Raw genomic sequence first — 11,682 nt, 5'->3', positions numbered from 1 at the left:
AGATTCTTCGTGTCAATGACTGACCGTCCTATTTTCAACCATTTCCCTACAGCTCAGGCTTGCGACATTGGCAAAATAGAATTCTAAATAACTGTAAGGACTTGCGACCGCCTTTTAATTTCCAAAAACATTCAATCTCTTAGCGGAGAATGATGAAAGAACGGGAGATTTAAATTACAAAGCTAGTTCCTCCGTCGCGTTATTCTGAAAACCTAGGACAATCATTTCAGAAAAGTTACAGGATATACGTCTGTTTTGTTTGGAAACAGACGTATTTCCTGTAACTTCTGAAATGATTAGCCTAGGGTTTTCAGAACACGACGGAGAAACTGGCTTTGTAATTTCATTTCCGCCCTTTAATCATTCTCCGCTAAGAGATTGAATGTTTTTTTGGAAATTGAAAGCCAGTTACGAGTCCTTACAGTTATCTAGAATTTTATTTAGTAATTTTTCGTGTCCTCCGTAATCGAGTTGGACTGTAATGTACTGACCCATTAAGCATCATAGAAATGTCGGCAAAATAATTATTACTATTTACTAGATAGCTTAACTGCAGCTTCTAATCTATAAATTATTAATTCTCAAAGAGCTCCGGTATGTAATTCAGTACATGTTGGCGCAGATGTTTACAATAATCGATTAGCATAATTTCATACCATTGAATACCTGTTGTTTTACGTAAGATAGGGCAATCAATTCCCAATGTTTTTTTTTATGTTTAAAACAGTGGATGGAATAAGTCTTCTACAAAACACAAAGGCATATTCGCATGTAACTTAATTTCCAGTATTCCAGTTCAGCCTAAACGTCATCGATTTTTTTTTAACAATTACAAATAGCATGAAATGTTATGAAAATAAATGTCGATTTTTACAACTAATTTATCAATCAAAAGCTTTCTAATTTGTAATTAAACCAGGAATGCAAAAAGAACGGGTGCACTGAGTTAAATCTTTAATTTCGTATTACGGTTTTGGTAGCAATTTCCACTTTGACTGATTGCAAGCATTTGACTGTTTTACAATTTGTTGCTTTGTGCATTCGATTTTGACAGCTAGTTATTTCACTTCGACAATATTACACACACGCACTATATATATATATATATATATATATATATATATATATATATATATATATATATATATATATATATATATATATATATATATTCATATTATATATATAATATATATATATATAAATATGTATACATATAAACATATATATACACATATATATATATATATATAAATACATATAAACATATATATATATATATATATATATATATATATATATATATATATATATATATATATATATATATATATACTTATATATATATATATACATATATATATATATATATACACACACACACACTTTCATGAAAATATGTCATTTTCGGAAGTGCCAAATAAAAGTAATGAGTAAAAATTAGACTTTTATTGGTCTAATTTATATCGAGGTGCATCAACAAAATTAGTACCAACAAAAGCCTGAAGATTAATCAGTGATATGTCTCTATCTGAAACCTTTTTTGTTTAAAAATTTTGAAAACAATTTGTTTTCAGAATCTACTAGGGGGGAAAAAAGGTTTCAGACAGGGATATATCTTTGACTATTCTCCATGTTTTTTTTTTTTTTGGTTTTTTTTTGCTAATGCTTTTGATAAATCGTGGTGTGAATTAGACTAATAAAAGTCTAATGAATTATTTCCTGTTTTTATTTGGCACCTCAGAAAATTTAATTAATATCTAACTATCAGTAAATTTCATAAAAATATACACGAATTATTTTCTCCCGAAGGTTTGACAGAAAAATGTAATGAGTTAACGTTGGCAAAATTCATAACACAATTAAAATCCGTATCAAATATCAATATACTGTTGGATCACTACAACAATCTATTCAGGTGACCTTTGACCAGTGATAGACCTCCTCTAAAAACTTCATAAAAATCTGCATTTCAGTTTTTGACAAAATCCTGCTTAAAATTTAAAACACAACGAACCAGTCGATTAGACAATATGGCGGCAGTACATTGGCCTAGGAAGTTCGCGTCAGCTGATTGTGATGAACACCTGTGAAATCTCGAGTTCACCTGTAAGTCAATCCCTATATAAACTAAGGCAGAGCCTTCTGTGTGCGTAGTGTTCCTACAGGGAAAACATTCTCCAGGTAAAGTTCTGCAAGTTTTTTTTATGTAGAGATAAATCCACAAGTATTTTTAGACTATTTTTTCAGTAAAAAAACTATTTAAAATTCTGGTGTTGTATGTGCCATACTGAACCGTTAAATTCACATAAAATTTAAGAATTTAAATTATCTGTTTTATCTAGAGAGTCAAATCCAAAAGTATTTTTAGACTTTTCAGTACAAAAACTATTTAAAATTCTGGAATTGCATGTGCATACTGAATCGTTAAATTCACATAAAATTTAAGAATTTAAATTATTTGTTTTATCAAGAGAGTTAAATCCATGAGTATTTTTAGACTTTTCAGTAAAAAAACTATTTAAAATTTTGGAGTTGTATGTGCATACTGAACTGTTAAATTCACATAAAATTTAAGAATTTAAATTATCTGTTTTATCTAGAGAGTCAAATCCATGAGTATTTTTAGACTATTTTTTTAGTACAAAAACTATTTAAAATTCTCGAGTTGTATGTGCATATTGAACGGTTAAATTGAAACATAAAATTTAATTGAATTTTAAGGTTTATTTGTTTTATCTAGAGAGTTAAAACCCATGAGTATTTTATGACTATTTTTTAGTACAAAAAACTATTTAGAATTTTGGAGTTATAAGTGCATACTGAACGGTTAAATTCACATAAAATAAAAAAACATGAAAATTTTGAAATTGATTTTAATGGGTTGGTTATGCATTTTTTTTTTTGTTTTGTGTACAAGAGTTAAATATTAACAGATATTCCATGACTGTTTTTTTAGTACATTTAGGCAAAAACTGTTTAGAATTTTGGAGTTGATGTTATTTGCTGATCAGAACTGAACAGTTAAAATCTATCTTGAAATAAAAATTTTATGATTTTATATTTTGAAACATGAATTCAGGAATGACGAGGTTTTCTTGTTGTTATACAATTATTTGATTTAGAGGTTTATACAACAAATGAAATTCCTTTTAAAAATATACAAAAAAGATGTTTACTTATCAGAACATCACGTTTTACTTAAAATTTAAATTTAGGTGTCACTTTAAAGTGTAAATTCTGATGAGTGTCACAATTTATTTTTTATTTTTTACTAATTTTCCGGCTAAGGGGATGTTATTTTCTGACTCAGAACTTAACAGACTAACAAAAAATCTATCTTGATATATGCTAATTGAAATTCAGACTGGAAGGAAACAGGGCATTTATAATGAATACATAATCACCTTAAACATGAACGCCTTGTAATGAATTTCTGTATATATTTTTCAAATTACCTCACAAATATTTTCAGTAAGCGGCATCCTACAAAAGATTGGCAGTTCGTCCAAGACGAAGAATTATATTTCACTTTAGCTATTTTACTTATTATTTCCAATAAAAAAAAAGCTCTACAAGAGATTTTCTTTCGGAAACAATGAAATAAAAAAAAAATAGCTTTGTCGATGACGAAGTCTACATAAATTTATCTTTAGGTTTTGTCGTATCAATCATTTTAATGCTTATAGATAATTTACTTACAGAAACACTTTGAATTATTCTTAATATATATGTAAAGGTAAACAAGGCCTCTTAATTATGGGCCATTTAATTCTTTAAATATATAGAGTTCATAAAAATTTAGCTTAGAATACCATAATTACTAGAGTATTGTTTTCTAATAATTCAAAATATTTCTAATTACAGAAAACGTCTTCCTGTTTAAATGGTAAACTCTAATATAGATCAACTGACAACACAATTCAATTACATAGATTATACTTTATTTTAAATTAAAAGTTCTAGGCTACGCTGATAGGCTTTGCATTGTCTTTTGATGAATTAAATAATCACTTCAAACATGTGTTTAGAAATAATTATTAATTACACAAACGAGCTAAAATAATCTATAATAAGATAACTGAATTATTTCTGTTTCTCAATTTGCGAATCTTTTAAAAGTGTCTACAGGTATATACAAATAACACACGTGCTAAAAAAATTATTTTTAATTTGATAAATTGAACTGAACATAGAATTTAGGCCAAAGGCCAAGCACTGGGATCTATGAGGTCACTCAGCGCTGAAACGGAAATTGACAATAAAAGGTTTAAAAGGCGTAACAGGAGGAAAACCTCAAAGCAGTTGAACTATGAATCAACTGTTAGGAGAGGGTTGAAGAAAGTAAGATGGAAGAAAGAGAATGTGAAAGGAAGTACAATAAAAGGAACAAGAACCTTGAGTAATGCCTACAGTGTACCACATGAGGTGCACTGACGGTAATACCCCCCCTACGGGGAATTTGATAAGTGAAACATTTCTGTCTCTCAACTCGTGAATCTTTCTAAAAATGTGAAATTCTCAATCAGGCAACGAATATAAACACTTTCTATCTTTTGAAAAACATAAATTGTGAAGTTTTAGTCTCAATTATCATAAGAAATTATCTGCGGCAATTTATTTTTCAGTTTTATGCTTTAAAACCGACATCCGGGTCCCTAAAGCTGCGAGTCTTTTTAAAACGTCAAATTTTGAATACGGACGCTAATGTATGCACATCTTATCCTTTGAAAAACATAACTGATGAAGTTTTAGTGTTATATCTTATGTATTATAAAGAATTAAGGCAATTTATTTTTTTATTCTATGTTCCAAAACTGACTGACATATATATAAAATCTTTTTGTGGTCTATCTCCACAGCTGTGTAAACCAGAGACCTTCTTTAGAGTGTCAAGATGAAGTATTTTCTTCTTCTTCTAATTGCTGCTATTGCTGCTGCACGGGTAAGATAGTCTTTTATATATATATATATATATATATATATATATATATATATATATATATATATATATATATATATATATATATATATATATATATATATATATATATATATACACATATATTTATATATAGTATATATATATATGTATATATGTATAACTGAGTTACGAAAATATGGAACGTGATGAATATATAAATAAAAATAAAATCACATGAAGAAACGGAAACACTGGAGTGCTGCGAGGCCTTTCGACGCTAGGTCCTTTACTCTGCTAAGTAAAGGACCTAGCGTCGAAAGGCCTCGCAACACTCCAGTGTTTGTTTGGATTTTATCTTTATTTATGTATATATTTATATTTATTTATATATATATATATATATACATATATATATATATATATATATATATATATCTCACATTTATATATAATATAATCATTTTATATAATATTCATGTACGGAGTGAAGAATACATAATTCTAAAGGAACAATTTCTATATTCGGATTATTATAATCATCACGAAAATAATCATTATTTCTCTTCCATTTTAAGCCTAATCATGATGAACCCAACGAGACACCCTGGAAAATTCTAAGAGCAAATTATGCATGGGTAAAGTATCCAAGTGAATGTTATTTTCAATGTATGTTGTTTTTGTTGATTGTATTTTATTATTATTATTATTATTATTATTATTATTATTATTATTATTATTATTATTATTGCTCTTGTTGTTGTTATTGGGAATATATAAGATTTAGGCCAAAGGCCAAGCGCTGGGACCTATGAGGTCATTCAGCGCTGGGAAGGAAACTGAGAATAGGTAGTTTGGAAGGTGTAACAGGAGGAAAACCTCGCTGCTGCACTTTGAAATAATTATTAGTAGCGTGTGGATAGCAAGACGGAAGAAAGAGAATATGAACGGAGGTACAGTAAAAGGAACGAAAGGGGTTGCAGCTGGGGGCCGAAGGGACGCTGCAAAGAACATTTGGTAATGCCTACAGTGCACCCCGTGAGGAGCACTGACGGCACTAACCCACTACGGGGGAATATTTATACGACATTGTCATTTTTTTTAATATTTATGTGACATAATTTTGTGATCATTTGTACTATACAGTAATTTTTATATGACTGCTAACTCAGTCGTTTTTCCTCTATATTAATTTATCATTTTTTATTAATTTATCATTTTTTATCACCATCAATAAAAATACGTGCATATGAGAGTTTTGTCTTTGAATATTTATGTTATATTATAATTTCACATAACCATGTATGTACAGTATGTTAATTTTTGTATTTTTTTACCCTGTCATTCATTTTTTTTTTATTTTATAATCTCTCTCTCTCTCTCTCTCTCTCTCTCTCTCTCTCTCTCTCTCTCTCTATATATATATATATATATATATATATATATATATATATATATATATATATATATATATATATATATATATATATATATATATATATATATTAATTTTTTTTCTCTAATAATAAAAAAATACGTGCATGTGAGAGTTTTGTCTTTGAATATGTATGTGAAATTATAATTTTGTGGCCAAACATAATCAATATTAATTTTTTTTATGATTTTACCCCATCAGCCTTTTTTTAAAACGTTACATTAATTTATGAATTTCGTACATTTATGTGAAATAATAACTTCGTGACCATGTGTACCATATATCAATTTTTATATGATTTTACTCTGTCAATCATTTTTTTCCTTTTTCATCGCTATATGAATTGATCAATTTCGTATCTCTAACAATAAAAAAATTACTTTTCAATTCCAGGAGGAACAGATTAACAGCTTTATTTGTGAGCAAGTAAGTTGCAAAATTCTACATACTTAGTATGACTGAGTTTGCTGAAATTAATTAAATTTTTTTATAAAATGAACATTGCTGATTCTAAACGATAAAAAAAAATAGATTGTTACACAAAGGAAACAATTTTAATGAGTAAACGATATCACTATTTATTCTTGAGGTATATTTGATACCTGAAAGATGCCGAGAATAAAAATATAATCTTTTCATTGGAATGATACTACAATTTTTATTAATATACTTATTTATTTATACCATTATTTATTTATTTTTTTACAGGTAAATAACCACATCGATTGGTTGGAAAGTGTGGTAAGTGTTTAACTCATTTTTAAGTGTTTAACTCATTTTTTTTTTTTTTGTTACCTTAAACTACAACTTTGACTAAATTTTTGATACTTTAATTTTTTTTTTTTTTTGTTACAAATTCATGTAAAGTTTTTTTGATTTAATATTGACTCATAAGGAAGAATTTTTTGACAAAGCTTTTTATTCAAATTATTCGATTTTTTCAGTCAAATACAAATTCATGTAATATATATTTTATTTTAAATATCACATCATAAATGGATATAATTATTAAAATTCATTTGTATATTATATTATTATTAATTAATTTCAGGTATAAATTTATCTGTTCCATAAGAAAACAAAAACGTTTGCATTACATTTTCCATTTAATTTGCTCAATGCAGGCAACTATTAAAAACTATTTACAGATATAGTCTTACTTTAATAAGATGACGGTAAATATCAGCATCCGATATCACTGAAGCCATTTGTGATTGGTCACTCGCGCTGCTCAACCCTCACCATTGGTTACAATGATATCAGCTGGGGATATTTACTGTCAGCTCAGAAAAACATGCAGAAAATAATGTGAAAAACATGAATAATAGAGAAACGAATTATTAACGCTCCCAACAGATAATTCCCTCAATTATTAATAACCTCATTAGATAATTCTTTCAATCCTCGCTTCAATAAAGTTATTTTTTTCCTTGTGTCTTGGTTTTGTGATTAAAAAATTATGAATAATTCTTAATTTGTTGCTATTTTTTTTTTTTCAATTTCTACCAATTATTCCTGTAGTTTCAAAACTTGACGCAGCTTCTCAAACAAGTGCGGGGGACAGAATCAAATAGAATACCAATAGAATCACTAACCGAAGGAAAAACTATGATTCTCCGAGGCATGAGATACTGCAATTATTCTTCTTCTTCTTCCCAGCTTGTTCCCATTTTTATATGGGGTCGCCGTGATGCCTTCTTTCGAAGGACTTTGATTTGGCTTTGGGGTAGACTTTGTAGTCCCGATCGGCTGCCCTGCCTGACATCGCTTAGACCTCGGTATTGTGTACACGCATTGTACCAGTTCACCAGCGCTCTTTCTCCCAGCAGCGAGGAGTCGTTATGCGATGCTGTAATGATCTCACTAATAGCACAAATAACTAATCGTGGAAATAAAATACAATGTTCTCACATTGCGAGGGATAGAATCATGTAGAACACAAAGAGAATCAGCGACCAAAGGAAAGATAGGATTCTCAGAAGAATGAGACGCAGTAATCACCTCATTAAGAGGATAAATAATTAATTATGAGAAAGCACAACTTTTCTGTTATTGTCACAATTTTCACTTCTTTGCTTACAGAAGGAATCAGTTTGCTCGACTGGCGCAAGTGCAGCTTCAGATAACGAAAGTGCAGCTCCAGCTGGAGATAGTGCAGCTTCAGGTGGCGAAAGTGCAGCTCCAGCTGGCGATAGTGCAGCTCCAGCTGGCGAAAGTGCAGCTCCAGTTGGCGAAAGTGCAGCTTCGGGTAGCCAAAGTACGGCTCCAGTTAGCGAAAGTGCAGCTTCAGGTAGCCAAAGTACAGCTCCAGTCAGCGAAAGTGCAGCTTCAGGTAGCCAAAGTACAGCTCCAGTCAGCGGAAGTGCAGCTTCAGGTAGCCAAAGTACGGCTCCAGTTAGCGAAAGTGCAGCTTCAGGTAGCCAAAGTACAGCTCCAGTCAGCGAAAGTGCAGCTTCAGGTAGCCAAAGTACAGCTCCAGTTAGCTAAAGTGCAGCTTCAGGTAGCCAAAGTGTAGCTCCAATTGACCAATAAACAAAAAAATGGCGATGCTATTTCCCTGCATTCTCTCTTGATGAAATCTAAGGTTTTTCTTGATTTATATACATTTTTATTTATGATATTGTTGCTTGATTCTTTCCCTTTGCACCAAATATTTATTCTGCATGTATAAATATGACTGTTTATTTATGAGCCAGTGTGTGTGTGTGTGTGTGTGTGTGTGGTGCATATTCTTCATAACTGTCAAATGGCCATTTCACTATATATATGAACCTATTGTTAATGATTTGTGTGATGCATAATAAAAGCATATTCAATAACCTGAAACTTTGAACTACCTTACTATTATTTATCTTTTATTAATTTTTAGATATATTTTATGACATTTCTGCAAAATTTCATTGTAGACCAAGAAGAGCCTGGTTATACAGCAAGATCATTTAAATTTCGTTTTGAAAAATAAGATTTTTAAATGATACTGACTCCCTCTCCCAAAATAATTTAACTTATATATTTAAAAGTGACACTTTCAAATAATACTGATTATAACTTCAGAACATTGCTGTTGGTAACCCAATTAACTGAAAAGAAACATTATTTTTAAACAAAACTGATGCTCTAATGTCAAATAAATAGTATAACCTTGTTTTTAAAGTGATACTTTAATAAACAGTAATGCAATAAACAATTCACAATGCCTGAAAGTAAATGCGTGCTCAGACATAAAAGTACAACCCCATTTGATACAGAAAAACGTAAGAGATTCTCCCTTGATCTTCATTTTAACTTTCTCTCCTTCCATCTGTCTCACTCCCTACTTTCTCCAACACATCGTAGAAAGGTAGTGCCGTCAGTGCACTTCGAGCGGTGCACTGTAAGCATTACCAAAGATGTACAGAGTGTTGCTTAAATTCTTCAATCTTTCTGTTCAGTATCTCCAACTATTAATTCTTAGGGCAATTGTTGGTTTCTCTCCCAGTTCCACCTTTATTTTCATTTCCTTTATTTTCTGGATCTCTCTATTTTGCTGTTCAACCACTCCCTCTTGTCACTGTCTTGAGCTCTGAATGGCCGAAAATGCGCCCCAGTGCTTGGCTTTATAGCCTAAATTTTCGCAGAAATTCAGGTCAGAACAGGTCCCAGGTCACTCAGAAACCTTTAGTTCACGTGGGCATAGCCACTCCTCGAATGACCCTCCCAACCACTTGACTTGGAGGTCAAAATCCATTACTAGGCCTGCTCTGACATCTAAGTCAGTCAAGGGCTACACAATCGTGATGTCTCGCTTGGCTGGAATCTTGATCAAAAGTGCACACCAGGAGTCTTGGTAATCTCTTTCACAGTGCCACACCTTTGCCCAAACGTCAAGGGCATAATTAGGTATTACTGTTTTATTGAACAGAGAAATTCATCTTTAAACAATTCTGATTTCCACTAACATCAGAAGGGAATGGTTGTAAGAATACTTGAGCAAGTCTTGAACCCAAGTTTTTAATATTTTGGCTGAACTCTCCTCTCTTAAAGTCGGTACAGATTTGAAATTTTTATCCATCTCTCTCTCTCTCTCTCTCTCTCTCTCTCTCTCTCTCTCTCTCTCTCTCTCTCTCTCTCTCTCTCAATCGTTATCGACCTGGTAAAAAGTTTACTATTTTAACCTTTAAAAACGTTACAAATTTGAATCTCTCTCCCTCCCTTTATATACTCAGAAAAACCCAGCCACAAGCACAGAAGAAAAAAAAAAAAAAAAACACGCAAGCAAGCAAGAGAAAAGGCTGCAACCGCCCATCATCGGTCTAATCTCCGACATGTTTATTATAGCGGCGTTGATGATTCATCGGGTTCCATCGGACTGCCGGCGCGGCAGGCGGCAGCGATTTCCCCTCCTTCCATGTTCAACGCTACCTTATATATACATACCATTCCTCAGGTGGCAACTGGCAGGGAGCACTAGGAGCGCTAGGAGGGAGCACACGGTCTAGGGAATGACTTGGAGCTGCTCCGCATAACCACGTTGGCGGTTTACAAGGCCGAAGCTAAATGTCACATAGGCGAGATCAGATCTTCAAAATAGGTCTAGCGCGGCTAGGACAAAAGGCGCCTATATATACACTGGGAATACCTGTTGAAAAATAATTCTCTCTCTCTCTCTCTCACACACACACACACACTCGCGTGCGCGCGCGCGCGAGAGAGAGAGAGAGTTTAATGACATTTAACGTATAATCTTTGAAATTGGTCTAAAGCGGCTAAAACAAAAACGCTTAAATACTGGGAATATCTTGTGAAAAATCAATCTCTCTCTCTCTCTCTCTCTCTCTCTCTCACACACACACACAAACGCACGCGCGCGAGCGCCCGCGTGTTATGACAACAACGTATAATCTTTGAAATGAGTCTAACACGGCTAGGACAAAGGCAACTATATATACTGGGAATAACTCTCTCTCTCTCTCTCTCTCTCTCTCTCTCTCTCTCTCTCTAGTGTAATGACAATAACGAACCCTATTTAGACGGTCAGGTATGAACGAGCCCCAGGCAATTTTTTTTTTCCTGCAGGCAACTTTTCTTGCGTGATTAACGAGTGGTGGGTTCCTGCTCGGCGCAATCTAGTCCCTTCTGTCCTCAAGATAGAGCTTCTTTTAACTGTCTGTATAATTCTGATTTGAAATGATAACGACATATAATTATTCGCCTCTTTTTTTTCTGCCGATATGTGACTAATATATATGGATACCTATATAACTGTGTACTTTTTTTTGACTACTTGACACCTGTTTATGTAATCTTGATAATATAGTTTAAGGACAAGTTGACAAATTCAGGAAAG

The sequence above is a fragment of the Macrobrachium rosenbergii genome, chromosome 42 (genome assembly GCF_040412425.1).
Source record: "Macrobrachium rosenbergii isolate ZJJX-2024 chromosome 42, ASM4041242v1, whole genome shotgun sequence".
Lineage (NCBI taxonomy): Eukaryota > Metazoa > Arthropoda > Malacostraca > Decapoda > Palaemonidae > Macrobrachium > Macrobrachium rosenbergii.
The sequence above is the reverse complement of the archived record's forward strand: the minus strand, read 5'-3'. Positions refer to the sequence as shown.